We start from the raw sequence: 19,325 nt of genomic DNA, 5'->3' as shown, positions 1-19,325 counted from the left end.
TGGTCTAGTGTTCACAAACTCCTTTAGTTTGTGCTTGTCTTGGAAACGTTTTATCTCTCCCTCTATGCTGAATGACAGCCTTGATGGATATAGTATTCTTGGCTGCATTTTTTCCCATTTAGCATGTGGAATTTATCATGCCACTCTCTTCTGGCCTGCCAAGTTTTTCTGGGCAGGTCTGCAGCTAAACTTATGTGTCTACATTTGTAGGTTAAGGACCTTTTCTCCCGAGCTGCTTTCAGAATTCTCTCTTTATCTTTGTACTTTGCAAGTTTCACTATTATGTGTCTTGGTGTTGACCTGTTTTTGTTGATTTTGAGGGGAGTTCTGTGTGCCTCTTAGACTTGAATGCCTGCTTCCTTCCCCAGATTAGGGAAGTTCTCAGCTATAATTTGTTCAAATAAACTTTCTGCCCCTTTTTCCCCCACTCTTCTTCTGGGACTCCCGTGATATGATATTATTATGCTTCGTGGAATTGCTGAGTTTCCTAAGTCAATATTCATGATCTAATAGCTTTCTTTCCCTCTTCTTTTCAGCTTCATTATTTTCCATAGTTTTATCTTCTATATCACCTGTTCATTCCTCTGTTTCTTCCATTCTCATTGTGATTATATCCAGTCAGTTTTGCATCTTGATTTTGGTGTCTTCTCTGGTGTCTTCTATGCTTCTTTCAAGCCCAGCTAGTATTCTTACGACTGTTCTAAATTCTTGTTCATATATATTGCTTATAATCTGTTTTGAGCAAATCCCTGGCTGTAATTTCTTCTTGATCTTTCTCTTGGGGAGAATTCAAACATCTTGTCATTCTGTCTTTTGTGTGTTATGAAAGCTTGTTGTTTTCTGCTCCTGAGAATAATGATATAAAGAAGGGGTCGTACACTATCCAGGGCCTGGCAGTTCAGGAAGTGTTTCTGGCATATGCTGTATGCACTCTGCTGTTGTGTTTTGGTTGCTGTTTCCCGCAGGTCAGTCCTCTGAAGAGTTCCTCCTTGCTTGCAGTGAGGAGTGTTTGGACCTTGAACTAGGTGTGCTCTGATTTGTCTGTTAAGATAAGTCTGATTAAAAAAAAAAAAAAAGCCTGATCTAAGAAAAGAGATACAGAAAAGGAATAAAAAAGCAAGCAAATAAACAAAAAGCTATAAGCCTGATTCCAAAAAGAAAGAAGGAAAAAAGAAAAAGAAAAAAAAAAGGCTTGATCCAAAAAACGAGAAAAAGCAACAAACCAACAAATGAACAAAAAACTATAAGCCTGATTTAAAAAAAAAAAAAAAAGTAAGAAAGAAAGAAGGGAAAAAAAGCCTGGTCCTGTTTCCAACAGAACTGAAGCTGACGCTTTGGCGCACTCTATAATCAGTAGACTTGGTATCTGCGGGGGCCTGTGTTGGTCTTCTCGGGGGGAGGCCTGCTGCACGGTTCACAGTCTGACCTGCTCTTATAAAGATGCCCCTGCCAGGCACAGGGGTGCAGTGTTTGGTGCAAGGGACTCTAGCCTCCGCTGGAGGCGCTGTTTCTCTCCGAAGTCCCAACTGTGCTGGTGGGCGGGCGGGGGAAGTGCGCGTCACTCTGCTCTCTCGTCCCTGGGGAGGGGGGCTCGCTGCTGGCGCTGTTCAGGAAGCCCTTCCAGAAAAGCGAACAGTCTCCCCTCCTGTGTCCCAGGCTTTCATCAGATCCCTGCCCTCACCCTGTCTGTGCTCACCATTGGCATGCCCGGTGCCACAGTTCTGTGTTTTATCTCCGGCTGGCAGCTGGCATGCAAAACTCCAAATCTTAAAGGACCCGGCAAGGCGCAGGTCCCCGCCCCCGGAGGAGAGCCTCCCAGCGCACCCGGTGTCATTATGCCCCAGAAAAGCAGAGGCAGGCTTGCTTGGGTGCCTGGAGTCTAGGGTGAAGCACAGCAGGACCCTGCGACCAGGTTATCGGCCCTCTGCGAGCACCTCTGTCCCCTGCTGTTGAAGGCCGCTCAGTGGTGCCCGGTGGGCCTTCTGACCTTGGAGAGGCAATCTGTCCTCTTCCAAATGTCCTCCGGGAAGGGGAATGTTGTCTTCCAGTGCGACCCAGGGGATCCCCACACCGTGGCACCTCGTGCAAACCCTACATGCTGCTCTCTCTCCCACTTCTCTGACTTTCCTCCATGAAAAGGGTTCCCTCCCTTCCAGGGCACCCCAGCCTTTGTCTCCCCCAATTCACATCTCTGAACCTTACACCTGTCACGTTTTCTCCCTCCAATCATGCATTGTTTTCTTACTCCTCAGATCGATTTCCTAGTTATTCGAAATGATTTGGTATTAATCTAGCTGTGTTAGAGGGATGAGGCAAGCCTAGGGTCCTCCTACGACTCCCTCCCAAAGTTACACTCTTAATATAAGGTTAGAGAAATGTGTTTTTTTTGATGACCTTGTTTCCATTACTGGTATGTGTATGTGTGGGTGTCCTTTAAAGGACAATAATGAACCTCAGCAGATAATTTTCAAAATCTTTCGTATAAACCACTAGAGCCCAACCTGATGAGGTTTCTCTACGTTATTTGCAGAACTTCAAACTATCAAGTGCTTGTATCTGTAAATATTTAAATGGTGTCATTGGGAGAAATTTTGGTTTGTAAAAAGTTCCTGTAGAAATGTACTTGAAAACAATTCATGTAATTGTAAACAAATTCTCAGTGACTAAAAATGGCTAGAGAAAGGTGAGGGGTAGGTTCTGTTTACTGGTTTCTTCTCAGCCCCTCTTAGAAGTCTCTGGCTTGTATTTCTAAACGGCTACCTATGGCTTTACCTAACAGTTGTAACTTAAGGACTGCCAGGGCTGATTTCTTTGAGTGAAGGTTGCTGGATTGCTCTTTTCCCAATAAATATAGAGTCTGATTTATTTCATGTTAAGCAGACAAAGATTCCCTTTGAAACATGTAGTCTGAGCGCCAAACACTAGACTCATTGTCTCTGACACAATAAATGCCACATTCAGTCTTTAGCAATGGTGAGCGATTTGCTTGTATTCAAGAACCAAGTAAGTTTTACACATCCCAAAGAGTGATGCACAGCTGACTTTTCAATAATGCTAATACTATGTGTATGAGAGCAACTTAACACTGTGGCCTGTACAGTGTTGGACCCTGGCTGGTAGTTGCCACTCATGGATCAGCCTTGCACTGACTGCTGGCTGTGAATTATTTACGGTGTATGCTAACAGAAACCAATCACTTCAAATGGAAGTAGAAAGGGTGCCTGTTTATGTTCCAGTTTGCATATGAGTATATAGAATTAGATCAGACTTGTTATATATATTCCAGATGTTATGTGGCATTCAAAATTAGGGACTGCCCTGTGTCTGGCTCTGCGGATGCCAACCCTAAATCGAGTGTTTACGTGCAAGTGATTTATTAGGGAATTGCTCTCAGGAGAAACAGGTAAGGGAGTAGGAGAAATGGATCACTGAAAAGAAGGAATCCAAGCAAGGGTGCAGTTTCTGGCACAGTTCTTGCCTCAGCTGGATTGTACGGGAAAGCTTTGGAGAATAAATAATAGCTCATATTTTGTCCTAACTTGAAAAAGAGCTGGGCTTTCCTAAGTCATTCAATGGCTCAGGGCCACCCAAACTAAGGGGTACCCAGGCGCTCAGATACTTTCGGCCTTTTGCACAGTCAGGCAGGCAACATGGCGTCTGTGGCTGAGGGCAATCCCCTGAAGATAGTCACAGATGAGGCCCCCAGAGGCAAAGGCACAAAGAAGCCGCGGAGGGGGGGTGGGTACAGAGAAACGGCCCAAGGATTTCAAGGGGATCTGGGTTTAATATCAACAGTTGTTTGCCTCAGGGATTACTTATCAATCCTGATTAAATGATCGTCAGTCATTAAACAGTTCCCTCAGTGATTCTGATACATTCCTATTAAGAGAACCGTCAATGGGTACGTGACCCTGATGTCAGATATTAGTTTAGCCACAGGCTAGAGTGTAGGGAATCTTTCTCCCAACTATTTCTCAAACACACCAGACGTACTTCTGTCTCACAGACTTTGTACTTGTTTCCTCTGCCCGGCTTTCACCCCATGGATTGATTTTTGGTACAAAGTGAGAAAAATTTGACTTTGTGATAGAGGGATTTGGCTGTTTCACCCTGACCCGGTCTTGCCGTCACTGAGTAGACGTTGTGTACCTGTTCATGGGATGCAATATGAGGTGCACAGCAGCCTCGTGAAGTAGTCTTGCCCCAGACTATTTAAACAGAATCTGATCAAACCTTTCCCCGACTTCCGGTGTACAATATAAATGTTATTGTTTGATACAGTCAGTGTCCCTTGGAAACATTGATTTTGCCCACCTTTTTATCACTTGCTTTGCTCATCCTCTCTTCTTGCATCTCAGCCATTTCACCAGGAATAATTTTCCTTCTAAGTATGTCTCTTAGCACTGTGCTGACCAATATGGTAACCACCAGTCCTGTGGATATCGAGCACTTGAAATATAATTACTAGTCTCAATTGAGATTTGCTCTTAGTATTAAGTGCATACTGGATTTCAAACACCTAGTACAAAAAAGGGTAAAATATATTATTGATGATTTTTATATTGATTACATATTGAAATCATTTTTTGATCTATTAGATTAAATAGATCATTATTAAAATTGATTTTACCTTTAAAAATGTGGCTCTGTACTAGAGCATTTAAATTTACATATTGCTCATTTTATTTCTAATGGACAACTTCATTTTAGAATTTTCTTTAATGATGGTCTAATGGTGGCAAATTCTTAAATTTTATTTTGTCTGAAAATGTCTTTATTTTACATTTGCTGTTGAAATCTTTTTTTACTGGATATATTTTGCTAGATTTTTTTCTCATCACATTGAACATACATTTCACTGTTTCTGGTTTCCATTTTTGCTGATAGGACATTAGTTACCATTGTCACTCCTTTGACATTGACTTGTCTTTCCAGTCTGGCTGTTGTTTGGAAAAAACTTCTGGTTTTAAATATTCTAATATTTCATTATGATGAAATCTAGGTATGGATTTCTTTTTATTTATCCTACTTGGAATTCACTGGATTTCTTAAAACTATGTATTGGTTTCTTCTGAGAAATTACTAGTCATTATCTCTTTAGATATTACCTCTTCTCCATTCTATTTCTCCCTTCCTTCTGAAACTCCAATTAGACCTGTGTTAGACACTTATTTTATCTTCTGTTTTTTTCTACCTACCTATTATATTTTCCATATTTTTGTCTCTGTAATGTGCATACTGCATTAATTCTTCATAACTACCTAACATTTTGCTAATACTATAATTTGTGTCTAATCTTCTGGTTCAATTTTTCCATGGAATTTGTTAGTTTCAGTGACTTTATTATTATTTTTTGTTACTTGTAATACAATTTGGTTCTTTTGAGATTTGCTTATTTTTGTCTTAGTCTCTTCAGGCTGCTATAATAAAAATACGATAGGGTGGGCGATTTAAATGACAAACATTTATTTCTCATAGCTCTGGAGGCGGGGAAGTCTAAGATCAAGGTGTTGGCAGATTTGTGTCTGGTGAGAGCCTGGTTCCTGGTTCATGGACGGCTATCTTCTCACTGTGTCCTCACATGGAAGAAGGGGTGAAGGAGTCCACTGGGGTCTCTTTTTTAAGGGCACTAACCCATTCATGAGGGCTCTACCCTCAAGATCTAATCACCTCCCAAAGTCTCCCACTTCTAACACCATCACATTGGGGTTAGGTTTCAACATATGAATTTTGAGGGGATGCAAGCATTCAGTATATAGTGTTTTTTAATAGTCTCATGTTCTGTAATCATATTTTATTTTTATTTTTTATTATTTTTTTTAACTAAAACAGTTAACAATTTTATTATCACCTTTCACAATACAAATGAAAATTGCTTTTTTTTTTTTTTTGGGTCCCATTAGTCACCTGCCAAAACTATTCTCTCTTTGATAGGAGGGGGGAGCAAGTCTTCCCTGTCCTGCTGTTAGAAAACACCCAGAGTCACCGCACATGCATGGTCTCCTGGTGAAGTAGAACAAGTAATGTAAAATGGATATAAAGAGGCTCCCCTCTCTCTTTATCTGTCTGGTGGAGTCGTTCCTGGCTGAATGGGCACCATCATGGGAAGGCAGGAGGTCTTATCATTGGGGGCCCAGGCATCCTTGGCATGTAGCCCCCCCATAGGTGGCCTCATTCTAGGAGCAGGTCCCACTGGTGTCATCCCAGGAGGAGGAGGGCCTATCATTGGCACCATGGGAGGGCTCCCCATATGGGGTGCTGGCATCATACCAGGGCAAGGAGGATCTGGGAGACTGGGGGAGGTGGGATTATTGCTCTTTCAGGAGGAAGAGCAGAGAATGGAGTAGGAGGGATCTTTCCTTGTTGATATGCAGCTCTGGGCCTACTCTTCCATCCACTTCTGCTAGCAGTCTTGCACATTCTCTTTGTGTCTCCTACCGCTGCAGTGTGTCTTCCTCACAGATGGAGAGTCATGGGTGAGGTGTGGATTGCAGGAGTCACAATAAAACTTCGGCATGTTGCTCTTCAGGCTGTTGGCCATTCTGCCCCTTGCCTTTTTTTGTTTTAAGATTTATTTATTTGAGAGAGAGAGAGAGCACGAACGATGAGTGCAAGCGGGGGGAGAGGCAGAGGGAAAGAATCTTAAGCAGACTCTGTGCTGAGCATGGAGCCCCACGTAGGCCTTGAGACCCTGAGATCATGACCTGAGCCAAAAACCAAGAGTTGAACGCTTAACCGACTGAGCACCCAGGTGCCCCTCCACCCCCTCTTTAATCATATTTTTCACACTTCTTTATTTCTTTAAATATCTTAATCCAATACACTTTTCCATATTCTTTGTCTAATAATGGCAATATCTGAACTCTTCGAAGGTGTGCTTTTGCTATTATTACTGTAGGCTGTCTCTTATGGTACCTTCTTTTCTTATATATTTTGTGATTTCTGACTGTTGTTCATATTCCTTGAAATATACTATTTTGGGGGAAGTAGAATTCTTTGGGGCCTGTGTTGAGATTTGGTTCATTTCAAAAGGATTTCTGTTTCCTTCTTCAAGGAGCCCAGAGGCACTAATAATATGGGACAACTTTAAAATTTCAGTTTCAGGTTATTGGACCATTCAGTTCCTCAAAATTTCAAATTGCTGTAGGGGTCCACTTGTGGCATGAGTTTGCCTTTGAGTTCACAGAATATCATAAATGGCAGTCTTATGGTTTCTTAAAAATAAAAATAAAGTTCAGAAAATACTTTTCAACTCCTTCTAATTAATGGTGAGGAATTTTACTTAGCTTGACATCCTTTGTCCTTTCTGTGACTTACCCTCATGGAGTTATTCCTAAACAGCATTTTTTTCATTCATTCATTATTTAAAAAATTTTTTTTCTTTTTTTCCTTTTTTAAAAATTTAAATTAAATTAATTAACATATTGTGTAGTACTGGTTTCAGGAGTAGAACTTAGTGATTCATCACTTACATACAACAACCAGTGCTCATCCCAACAAGTGCCCTCTGCAGTGCCCACCACCATTTCACCCATCCCCCACCCCCTTTCCCTCCAGCAACCCTCAGGTTGTTCTCTATAGCTAAGAGAATCTTATGGTTTGCCCCCCTCTCTGTTTTTATCTTATTTTCCCTTCCCTTCCCCTATGTTCATCTGTTTTGTTTCTTAAATTCCACATATGGGTGAAATCATGTATTTGTCTTTCTCTGACTTATTTCACTTAGCATTATATACTCTAGTTCCATCCATGTTGCAAATGACAAGATTTCATTCCTTTTGATAGGTGAGTAATATTCCAGTGGATATATATACCATATCTTCTTTATCCATTCATCAGTTGATGGACATTTGGGTTCTTTCCATAATTTGGCTATTGTTGATAATGATGCTGTAAACATTGGGGTGCATGAGCACCCTTAGAAGCAGCATTTTTGTATCCTTTGGATAAATACCTAGTAGTGCAATTGCTGAGTCATACAGTAGTTCTATTTTTACATTTTTGAGGAACCTCCATACTGTTTTCCAGACTGGCTGTACCAATTTGCATTCCCACCAACAGCAAAAAAGTGTTCCCCTTTCTCTGCATCATCACCAACATCTGTTGTTTCCTGAGTTCATTTTAGCCCTTCTGACAGGTGTGAGGTGGTATCTCATTGTGGTCTTGATTTGTATTTCCCTGATGATGAGTGATGTCGAGCATCTTTTCATATGTCTGTTGGCCATTTGTAGGTCTTCTTTGGAAAAGTATCTATTCATGCCGTCTGCCCATTTCTTAACTGGGTTATTTGGGTTTTGAGTTTGATAAGTTATTTATAGATTTTGGATACTAACCCTTTATCTGATATGTCATTTGCAAATATCTTCACCCATTCTGTCGGTTGTCTTTTAGTTTTGCTGATTGTTTCCTTCACTGCGCAGAAGCTTTTTATCTTGATGTAGTCCCAATAGCTCATTTTTGGTTTTATTTCCCTTGCCTTCAGAGACATGTCTAGTACCAAGTTGCTGCAGCCCAGGTTAAAGAGGTTTCTGCCTGTTTTTTCCTCTAGGATTTTGATTGTTTCCTGTCTTACATTTAGGTCTTTCATCCATTTTGAATTTATTTTTGTGTATGGTGTAAGAAAGTGGTCCAATTTCATTCTTCTGCATGTTGCTGTTCAGTTTGTCCAACACCATTTCTTGAAGAGACTGTCTTTTTTCCATTGGATAGTCTTTCCTGCTTTGTTGAAGATTACTTGGCCATACAGTTGTGGATCCATTTCTGGATTCTGTATTCTGTTCCATTAATCTATGGGTCTGTTTTTGTGCCAATACCATACTGTCTTGATGACTACAGCTTTATAATACAGCTTGAAGTCCGGAATTGTGATGCCTCCAGCTTTGTTTTTCTTTTTCAACTTTACTTTGGCTATTCAGTGTCTTTTGTGGTTCCAAACAAATTTTAAGGTTGTTTCTTTCAGTTCTGTGGAAAATGTTGATGGTATTTTGGTAGGGATTGCATTGAATGTGTAGATTGCTTTGGATAGCATAGACATTTTAACAATATTTGTTCTTCCAGGGGGTGGGGGGATGGGGTAACCGGGTGATGGGTATTAAGGAGGGCATGTGTTGTGATGAGCACTGGGTGTTATACGCAACCAATGAATCGTTGAACACTACAGCAAAAACTAATGACATACTATATGCTGGCTAGTTGAACATAAAAAAACCCCCCAAAACCCAGATCCAAAAAACCCCCCAATATTTGATCTTCTAATCCAAGAGCACGGAGTGTTCTTCCATTTCCTGATGTCTTCTTCAATTGCCTTTGTAAGTGTTCTATAGTTTTCAGCATATAGATCTTTTATCTCTTTGGTTAGATTTATTCCTAGGTATCTCACGGTTTTTGGTGTAATTGTAAATGGGATGGATTCCTTGATTTCTCTTTCTGTTGCTTCATTATTGGTGAATGGGAATGCAACAGATTTCTGTATGTTGATTTTATATCTTGCAACTTTGCTGAATTCATGTATCAGTTCTAGCAACTTTTTGGTGGAGTCTTTCAGGTTTTCTACATAGAGTATCATGGCGTCTGTGCAGAGTGAAAGTTTGGCTCTTCCTTGCTGATCTGGATGCCTTTTATTTCTTTTTGTTGTCAGATTACTGAGGCTAAGATTTCTAGTACAATGTTGAGCCATGTGGTGAGAGCGGAAACTGTTGTGTTCCTGACCTTAGGGGAAAAGCTTTCAGTTTTTCCCCATTGAGGATGATATTAGCTAAATAGCATTTTATTTTAACCAATGAAAGTTTCCTTGCAAGTTTTTTTTTTAGCTTTGAGTGAAATTGAAAAATTATATTTGCAATAAGTTTTATAGTTACTTTCCACATTAAATTGTTTTCTATACATACTGACAGCAGTGCCTTTATATTTTGACTTTTGACTTCTCAAAGTCTCTTTCAACTTCTTCAGCTATAGAATGCACTTCAGGACATTTCTATCTGGGGTACATTTGTGGTATTTGTGCTGAATCCTTGCATGAGAAGTTTTTTCTCTTGGTTTTGTTTGTGAAGGAGAAGTTGACTAAGTTTGGGATTTTGGCTCACTAGGATTTTTCCCCTCAACCTTTTGCAGACACACCTCCATTTTCTTCTGGAATTTAAGCATATGATGAAGACTGAGGCAAACTTGAATTTTTTTCTTTCTAGGTAAGCTTTTCTTCTTCTTACATCTTATAGTACTTTTCTTTATCCACATAATTAAAATAGTTTGCTCTTTCGTGTCTAGAAAAAGTTTCTATTTCAATAACTGTTCCTGGAACATGATGAACCCTGTTTTTTTGTTTTTGTTTTTGTTTTTGTTTTTTTTAAATAGAATCAGGCCTTTTTTTTTTAAGATCCAGAAAATTTTTCTTCTTTTTCTTTTTTCTACATTTTATTTGTCTGTGGGTCCTACTATTTCTGACTTCTTTGTTCAAAGCACTATCAATCTTAGGTTGGATTTTATTCCCTGTTCTTGTGTTGATATCTGTTAAGTTCATCTGGTCTAATATGGCGTTTAAGGCTGATGATTTTTTAGTGATTTTCTGTCAGGATGATCTAGCGAATTCCATGTTCTTTTTTTGTCTTTTTAAAAAGATTTTAATTATTCAACAGAGAGAAAGAAAGAGAGAGTGTGCTCACAAGCAGGAGGAGCAGCAGGCAGTGGGAGAAGCAGGCTCCCCAATGAGCAAGGAGCCCGATGTGGGGCTCATTTCCAGGACCCTGAGATCATGACTCGAGCTGAAGGCAGACGCTTAACCAGCTGAGCCACCCAGGTGCCCCTCACCGATTCCAAGTTCTTAAAAATTATTATTTTTTCCTACCACGTCTAAAATTTTGTTCTCATTTCCTCTCTGTGCAATGATACTTTCTCAAGTTTGTCTTCAATATTATTGTTCCAGTTACTCAATGTCACTTCTACTTTTGACCTTTTGATCTCCTTCAATGGATTTTTAATTTCAATATGATATATTGGACTTTCCCGAACTTTTTTCTAGTTTCTTCAGTATCTCTTTCCTCATTCAACTATATTCTTCATTAAAGCCTGCTATTTCTGTTTTACAAGGGTCATAGCTTCTGTATCTTTGAGAATACTAGTTGCCAGATTTTTTTCTGGTTCTTGTACAAATAATTTTATTATTTTTAACAGTACTTCTGTTCTGAGGTTTCATGCCTTACGGTTGGCTCCCTTCTTTGTTGCAGTATATTTTCATTGATTCTATATTGACTTATTTGTTGTTCATACACTTTTTAATACTAAGATCTATCCAAGCATGACATGGTCTCCAAATCAGGGTAGAAGTTGTCAATATTTATAAGGTATTTAAAGAATTCAGATTCCTTTAGCACAAGTGTTTTCAGAATGTGGTCTACAGATTCCTAGATTTCTGGAAAGGTCCTTCTGGGCAGCCTGGGGGGTCGAGAAGGAGCACAAGCCCACCTATCTGGGTTCTCTCACTCCTGAAAATAGAGTGACTTACACATCAAGTGTCTGCATTAGAAATCATTTGAAGGGAGGAGCTAGCTGTTTAAGATATTTCTGAAAACTATGTTTTTGATGTGTGAGTAACATCTTAGGCTAAGTCACTTTTGGAAGCTTTACTGCTTTAGGATATTAGGATAACAAAAAGTATGAAAACTAAAGGAAATATGTCCCAAGAGAAAACAATGGATTAATGACTGCCTGAAGGACTGATGGGAGGGGCAAATGACCTAATAAGAGGAAATGGATGTAAATTACTTTTACAAAAACTAGCCAGCTACCATGAAGANTACACATCAAGTGTCTGCATTAGAAATCATTTGAAGGGAGGAGCTAGCTGTTTAAGATATTTCTGAAAACTACGTTTCTGATGTGTGAGTAACATCTTAGGCTAAGTCACTTTTGGAAGCTTTACTGCTTTAGGATATTAGGATACCAAAAAGTATGAAAACTAAAGGAAATATGTCCCAAGAGAAAACAATGGATTAATGACTGCCTGAAGGACTGATGGGAGGGACAAATGACCAAATAAGAGGAAATGGATGTAAATTACTTTTACAAAAACTAGCCAGCTACCATGAAGAAGTGCTTCACTAAAGTGAAATGTGACTTGCAGGTGAACTCTGAGGTCATGGGCAGGTCAGCCTAGGGGTTGATAAAGTGGCAGCTCCTTTGGTTTCCACTCCTTTGTGACAGTGTCTAAAATCTAACTGTTCCTCCACTGAATGCACAAGGAGGTTGATAATTTCTGTTAATGGTGCACAAGGGCACTGATGGGCTACAAGGAGGGTAGATGACTTGAGAATGTCCATGGCAGGGCCATCAGTGGACTTCAGTGGGATTGAAGTCTCAAGATGGTAGATTATACTTAAGGAATATCCAGACCACTAAGAACAGAAGTTTTCATACCAGTGTGTTTATTACGTGATGGCAATTGAGTGGGGTGAACATACAAGGTTAAAATTTGAGGAAGGACCTACAATGAACATTAGTATAGTGTTTGGAAACCTGGTAGAAGACGTAGATGGGAGTGTAGTTTTGGGAGCTTGCTCGTTTCCTGCTTGGATCTTGTAATGAGCTTCTGCTGGAATCAGTTTTATACCTGGGAGTAAAAAGCGCATATTGCCTCTCCTCCCCCTTCTCTGTGTCCTTCCCGTCATCTCGTGTTTTTTCTTATAGGTATGGTCACATGCCTTTAAAATGTTTTTGTTTAAAAGCCTTTTCCTTTCTATGCAAAGGATTGATTTTTTTAAAAAAGGGAGTGAATAATTTCACATAAGACTTCTAGATAACTATGTATGTATCTATATGTGGAACACCATCTGTAGAGTTTATGAATTCTAAGGTATGTGGAGGCTAAGAGGCAAGAAATGGTAGAGATACCTTGAAGGAGATTGCCTTTGAGTCAGGGAAAGCCTTCTCCAAGAAGACCCTGGCTGATGCGTTCATGCATTCCAGGGCTCCCAGCCTGAAGCAGTTGAGGCATGGGTGGGGGATGGGGGAGGATCAGCAAACTACCTAGGGATGTGGGCTTTCCTCTTTGAGAGGTCTGACTTCTCTGCTGAATGAGTGCTGGGAGGGCAATGAAGCCAGCCAAGCCCTCCGTCCTTCAGGCTGCGACATTAGGAGGAACGTGAGGCTGCCCCATCTTGAGAACCCCTCTCTCTCAGGAGAGAACATGGCCACTGACTCCAAAGGTGGCCCAGACTTCCCAAAGGACCTGCTCAGCTGGAGTCTTTTACACCCTTCAGCAAAACCTCACCATGGTGCATGATGGCTTCTAGCAGCCTTTTCTGAGATGGTGCCACATAGAACATGGTGCCTAAACTGTGTCTGTGCGGCAAGCTCTAGGAGTTTGTCATGCAAGTCAGTATTCCGGTGATTTTGGGATAGAGAGACCAGCACTCTTACAGAAGATGTAGATTAGAACCGCTGATTTAGTGCAAGACAACTGTGATATTGCATCTGCAGAAAGGACAAGCCTAGAAGTTTGTGAAGTAAGTAGTTCTACTCACTCTTGATACATGAATTTCCCTGGGGCAACCCCGTAGAATTTGTGTAGTATTAGTAAGTCACTGTAATCCTTTACCCAGAATATCCAGGTACGTAGCAATAATGAGTTTTGGGCCATCTCGTCCCTTTTCCTTGTACCTCTGTGTAAGAGACAGGGGGTTGCCTTTTGAGTATCTATTCTTCTCTGCTTCCTTGCCAACAGACCTAATTTCATTGATATTAATAGTATGCCCATCTGAAACAGTACAAATCTCCACCTTCCTTGATCATGGGGTAACCTTTGACCTTATCCTACCCAATGAGATATAAGCAGAAATTGTCAGGTGGGGCTTACAGAGAAGTTACTTAAAAGAGCAGACATCTTTTCATTCCACGCCCTTCCCTTTATTTCTCCCTGAAACGTAGACATGATGGCTGGAGTGTCAGTAGCCATGTGGAAGGCATGACTACGAGGATGTTACTCTAAGGATTGTGGCGTCTAAAGCCAGAAGGAAACTGGGTCCCTGGAGTAGTGCTACCATGAAGCCTTTGGGCTTTGTGAAACTGATGAAATAGCTTTAGTCTGCTTACCTCAGGACTTCAATTATGTAGCAGAAAAAATACATTTCTAATTTGATTTACCCATTGTTTTTGGTTTTCTATTGATAATCACTAAACTAATTCCTAACTTTAATAGTTAAACAGTTAAAACTTCGTAAAATCTACATCATATCAGCATTTGCCTAATTTCTGGGGAAGCTTCAGGACATTCTAAAGAATCTCTAAGACATACATACATGTACCATTAATTTGTGCCCCAAGCCAAAGGACCACCACCTGTCACGCCAAAAGAGATCACCAAGTCCATGGCCTTTCAGCTCCAATTGCAGCTTCTAGCTGTCTGTTCATATCCAGTGTGTCTTTCCACTTCTCAGCTTGAAAAGCCCTGATACCTTATGATGGGAAAAGTCCCAAGGATNTGATGTGTGAGTAACATCTTAGGCTAAGTCACTTTTGGAAGCTTTACTGCTTTAGGATATTAGGATAACAAAAAGTATGAAAACTAAAGGAAATATGTCCCAAGAGAAAACAATGGATTAATGACTGCCTGAAGGACTGATGGGAGGGACAAATGACCAAATAAGAGGAAATGGATGTAAATTACTTTTACAAAAACTAGCCAGCTACCATGAAGGAGTGCTTCACTAAAGTGAAATGTGACTTGCAGGTGAACTCTGAGGTCATGGGCAGGTCAGCCTAGGGGTTGATAAAGTGGCAGCTCCTTTGGTTTCCACTCCTTTGTGACAGTGTCTAAAATCTAACTGTTCCTCCACTGAATGCACAAGGAGGTTGATAATTTCTGTTAATGGTGCACAAGGGCACTGATGGGCTACAAGGAGGGCAGATGACTTGAGAATGTCCATGGCAGGGCCATCAGTGGGCTTCAGTGGGATTGAAGTCTCAAGATGGTAGATTATACTTAAGGAATATCCAGACCACTAAGAACAGAAGTTTTCATACCAGTGTGTTTATTACGTGATGGCAATTGAGTGGGGTGAACATACAAGGTTAAAATTTGAGGAAGGACCTACAATGAACATTAGCATAGTGTTTGGAAACCTGGTAGAAGACGTAGATGGGAGTGTAGTTTTGGGAGCTTGCTCGTTTCCTGCTTGGATCTTGTAATGAGCTTCTGCTGGAATCAGTTTTATACCTGGGAGTAAAAAGCGCATATTGCCTCTCCTCCCCCTTCTCTGTGTCCTTCCCGTCATCTCGTGTTTTTTCTTATAGGTATGGTCATATGCCTTTAAAATGTTTTTGTTTAAAAGCCTTTTCCTTTCTATGCAAAGGATTGATTTTTTTAAAAAAGGGAGTGAATAATTTCACATAAGACTTCTAGATAACTATGTATGTATCTATATGTGGAACACCATCTGTAGAGTTTATGAATTCTAAGGTATGTGGAGGCTAAGAGGCAAGAAATGGTAGAGATACCTTGAAGGAGATTGCCTTTGAGTCAGGGAAAGCCTTCTCCAAGAAGACCCTGGCTGATGCGTTCATGCATTCCAGGGCTCCCAGCCTGAAGCAGTTGAGGCATGGGTGGGGGATGGGGGAGGATCAGCAAACTACCTAGGGATGTGGGCTTTCCTCTTTGAGAGGTCTGACTTCTCTGCTGAATGAGTGCTGGGAGGGCAATGAAGCCAGCCAAGCCCTCCGTCCTTCAGGCTGCGACATTAGGAGGAACGTGAGGCTGCCCCATCTTGAGAACCCCTCTCTCTCAGGAGAGAACATGGCCACTGACTCCAAAGGTGGCCCAGACTGCCCAAAGGACCTGCTCAGCTGGAGTCTTTTACACCCTTCAGCAAAACCTCACCATGGTGCATGATGGCTTCTAGCAGCCTTTTCTGAGATGGTGCCACATAGAACATGGTGCCTAAACTGTGTCTGTGCGGCAAGCTCTAGGAGTTTGTCATGCAAGTCAGTATTCCGGTGATTTTGGGATAGAGAGACCAGCACTCTTACAGAAGATGTAGATTAGAACCGCTGATTTAGTGCAAGACAACTGTGATATTGCATCTGCAGAAAGGACAAGCCTAGAAGTTTATGAAGTAAGTAGTTCTACTCACTCTTGATACATGAATTTCCCTGGGGCAACCCCGTAGAATTTGTGTAGTATTAGTAAGTCACTGTAATCCTTTACCCAGAATATCCAGGTACGTAGCAATAATGAGTTTTGGGCCATCTCGTCCCTTTTCCTTGTACCTCTGTGTAAGAGACAGGGGGTTGCCTTTTGAGTATCTATTCTTCTCTGCTTCCTTGCCAACAGACCTAATTTCATTGATATTAATAGTATGCCCATCTGAAACAGTACAAATCTCCACCTTCCTTGATCATGGGGTAACCTTTGACCTTATCCTACCCAATGAGATATAAGCAGAAATTGTCAGGTGGGGCTTACAGAGAAGTTACTTAAAAGAGCAGACATCTTTTCATTCCACGCCCTTCCCTTTATTTCTCCCTGAAACGTAGACATGATGGCTGGAGTGTCAGTAGCCATGTGGAAGGCATGACTACGAGGATGTTACTCTAAGGATTGTGGCGTCTAAAGCCAGAAGGAAACTGGGTCCCTGGAGTAGTGCTACCATGAAGCCTTTGGGCTTTGTGAAACTGATGAAATAGCTTTAGTCTGCTTACCTCAGGACTTCAATTATGTAGCAGAAAAAATACATTTCTAATTTGATTTACCCATTGTTTTTGGTTTTCTATTGATAATCACTAAACTAATTCCTAACTTTAATAGTTAAACAGTTAAAACTTCGTAAAATCTACATCATATCAGCATTTGCCTAATTTCTGGGGAAGCTTCAGGACATTCTAAAGAATCTCTAAGACATACATACATGTACCATTAATTTGTGCCCCAAGCCAAAGGACCACCACCTGTCACGCCAAAAGAGATCACCAAGTCCATGGCCTTTCAGCTCCAATTGCAGCTTCTAGCTGTCTGTTCATATCCAGTGTGTCTCTCCACTTCTCAGCTTGAACAGCCCTGATACCTTATGATGGGAAAAGTCCCAAGGATATTGTGTGGAGTACTGGAACCTGAGGCCCTCGCTAAGAGTGGCGCTCGTGGAACTCTATATCCCACCTCGAGGATGTCCCTCTGTACTTAAAAGCTTCTGACTAGGTCAACCCAAAGAAACCTTGACTTTACTCCATGACGGAAGGGTGGGTTTCAGCATGTTTCTGGATTTATGGTTTTAGGCACCATTCTGACCTAGCATGTTGCAACAAGCCTGGAAAATGCAGGCATAGACAACAGCTCCTGTGTCAGGAGTTCGCCTGTTATTGTTCATTGCTTCACCCTTTTCTCCTGTCCCCATTTCTCTGATTTTCATTCTCCCGCTCCAGGTGCTGGCTTCTGGCCATTCTTTGTTTGATGTTCCATTCAGGCTCCCTTTCTCTGGCCTCCTGCTCGTCCCTGGGTCTGGATGCTTGACTCTGGTTCTGGGTAAGGGACACGCTCATCCAGCTTTCGCCCCTTAGTAGCTCTTGCTGCTCAACCTCCCTCTAAGCAAATAGCATTTAGGCCCTGAAACTGCTTGGGGAGGTAATGTATCTTCCCTATTCCTGGTTTTCATAAGATTTTTTCCCTACATGCTCCTCTTAGATTCTTTCCTTAGACCCTTCTCACAGCATCATGGGTGGAGTAAATTACCTGATTTAAGATTTTGAGAAAGGAATGGGACATGCATAATTCTGCCCCTTCTTTTTTTCCTTTTCTTAGGAGCAAACTGTCTGAAGGAAGCCCACGTACCGATTGGCTCCTCCGTGGTACACTCCACAAGCACAGGCCCCAATGTGGAGAATGGGCTGACGTTGTCCAGTTGGTCTGTGGTGGGCAGACAAGGCTGCCTAATCCTGGGGGTACATATTATCTTAGAAAGTCCACTTGGCAGACAGAGCAAAAACCATGTCCTTCCCTCTAGCCTTTATGAGAAATAAAGGAGATTCTTTTGGCCCTCTTCTGCTCACTATTTTGCCTTTTTCAGGAGGTTCAGAATTCAGGCAGGAAAAGAGGAGTGATTTATTTGAGTTCCCTCACTCTTTCTCAATTCTATAATACATGAAGGCAGCTTTTCTAATAGCTTAAGGTCATTTCAAATCCAAACGCATTATGCAGATGGAGTAGAAATCCACATCTTCCTCTATACACTGAATGAGCGCTTCCTAATGCGAAAGACTATGAGCCAAACATGAGGCATAAATTGTGTATATACTTGTGCTTTGTGGTACACACAACTCACTTTGCCAAATAATTGTCACGGTAGAGCAAAAAGGCCACATTATGGTGTAGTGGTGTTATGGTATAGTGAAAAGGCACGGGAGACTAATAATCAGAGAAACCTAAGGGTAGGTAACCCTCCATCACTTAAGAGTTGAGTCATCTCAGACTTTTTACTTAAGCTTTACTTCACTTATTTCTTCTTAAAATGAGAGTAATAATGCGTAGCTCTTAAGATTGGAGTGATAATAGTGTACTGGAAGGATTGTCATGTAGAAGGAACTCAGAAAGTGTAAGTTTCCACTTCCTGTGTGGATACAAAGAGATACCTCTCCTGAGTTTCACTGTAACTACATTGCACTAAATTTGAATGCTTTCTAAATAATATTCTACCATGTCTAGTAAGAAATTTGGGATATTCCGGGGCTCCTGGGTGGCTTAGTTGGTAAAGTGTCTGCCTTTGGCTCAGCTCGTGATCCCGAAGTCCCAGGATCGAGCCCTGCATTGGGCTCCCTCTTCAGTGGGGCGTCAGCTTCTCTCTCTGCCTCTGCCCCTCTCTCTGCTCATGCTTGATCTCTCTCTTGCTCACTCTTTCTCTCAAATAAATAAGTAAAATTTAAAAAAAAAATTGGGATATTCTGCTTTATTTGCATTATCCTATGGAAATTAGTCCTCTTTTTTTTTATTAAGTTCAATTAGCCAACATAGTGTACATCATTAGTTTTTGATGTAGTGTTCAATGATCCATTAGTTGCATATAACACCCACTGCTCATTGGATCACGTGAATGTGCTTTAAAAAAAAATGGTTTCCCAAGGTGAAGGAGTAAAAGATACTCACCTCCCAATTAATTCAGTAAATACTATTTTTATCCTTTGTGCATGGCCAATTTTAAGAGTAGATGTGGAAGATAGATTAAAACTGTGGAATACAAAAAAGTCCCTTTAAGTTGATCTGAAATTAAGCTGGACTTCACTGTGTTTCTTTCTATGTCAGTAGCTTATAAACTTTTTAAGTCTGCAGTGTCATTTTCCCCCACCTTATTTGTATT

The 19,325-nt window shown here is 40.9% G+C and overlaps 1 protein-coding gene and 1 pseudogene across 4 annotated transcripts in view; one reads left to right on the top strand and one right to left on the bottom strand.

Annotated features, from left to right (window-relative positions):
- Positions 1 to 19,325, top strand: part of LPAR1 (lysophosphatidic acid receptor 1) — a 356,091-nt gene that overhangs the window by 30,457 nt on the left and 306,309 nt on the right. The gene's annotated exons all lie outside the window — the stretch shown is intronic.
- LOC117803001 lies at positions 6,059 to 6,517 on the bottom strand (annotated as a pseudogene).

Source organism: Ailuropoda melanoleuca, chromosome 7 (assembly GCF_002007445.2).
Source record: "Ailuropoda melanoleuca isolate Jingjing chromosome 7, ASM200744v2, whole genome shotgun sequence".
NCBI classification, from domain to species: Eukaryota; Metazoa; Chordata; class Mammalia; order Carnivora; family Ursidae; genus Ailuropoda; species Ailuropoda melanoleuca.
This window is presented reverse-complemented; position numbering and strand designations above follow the sequence as displayed.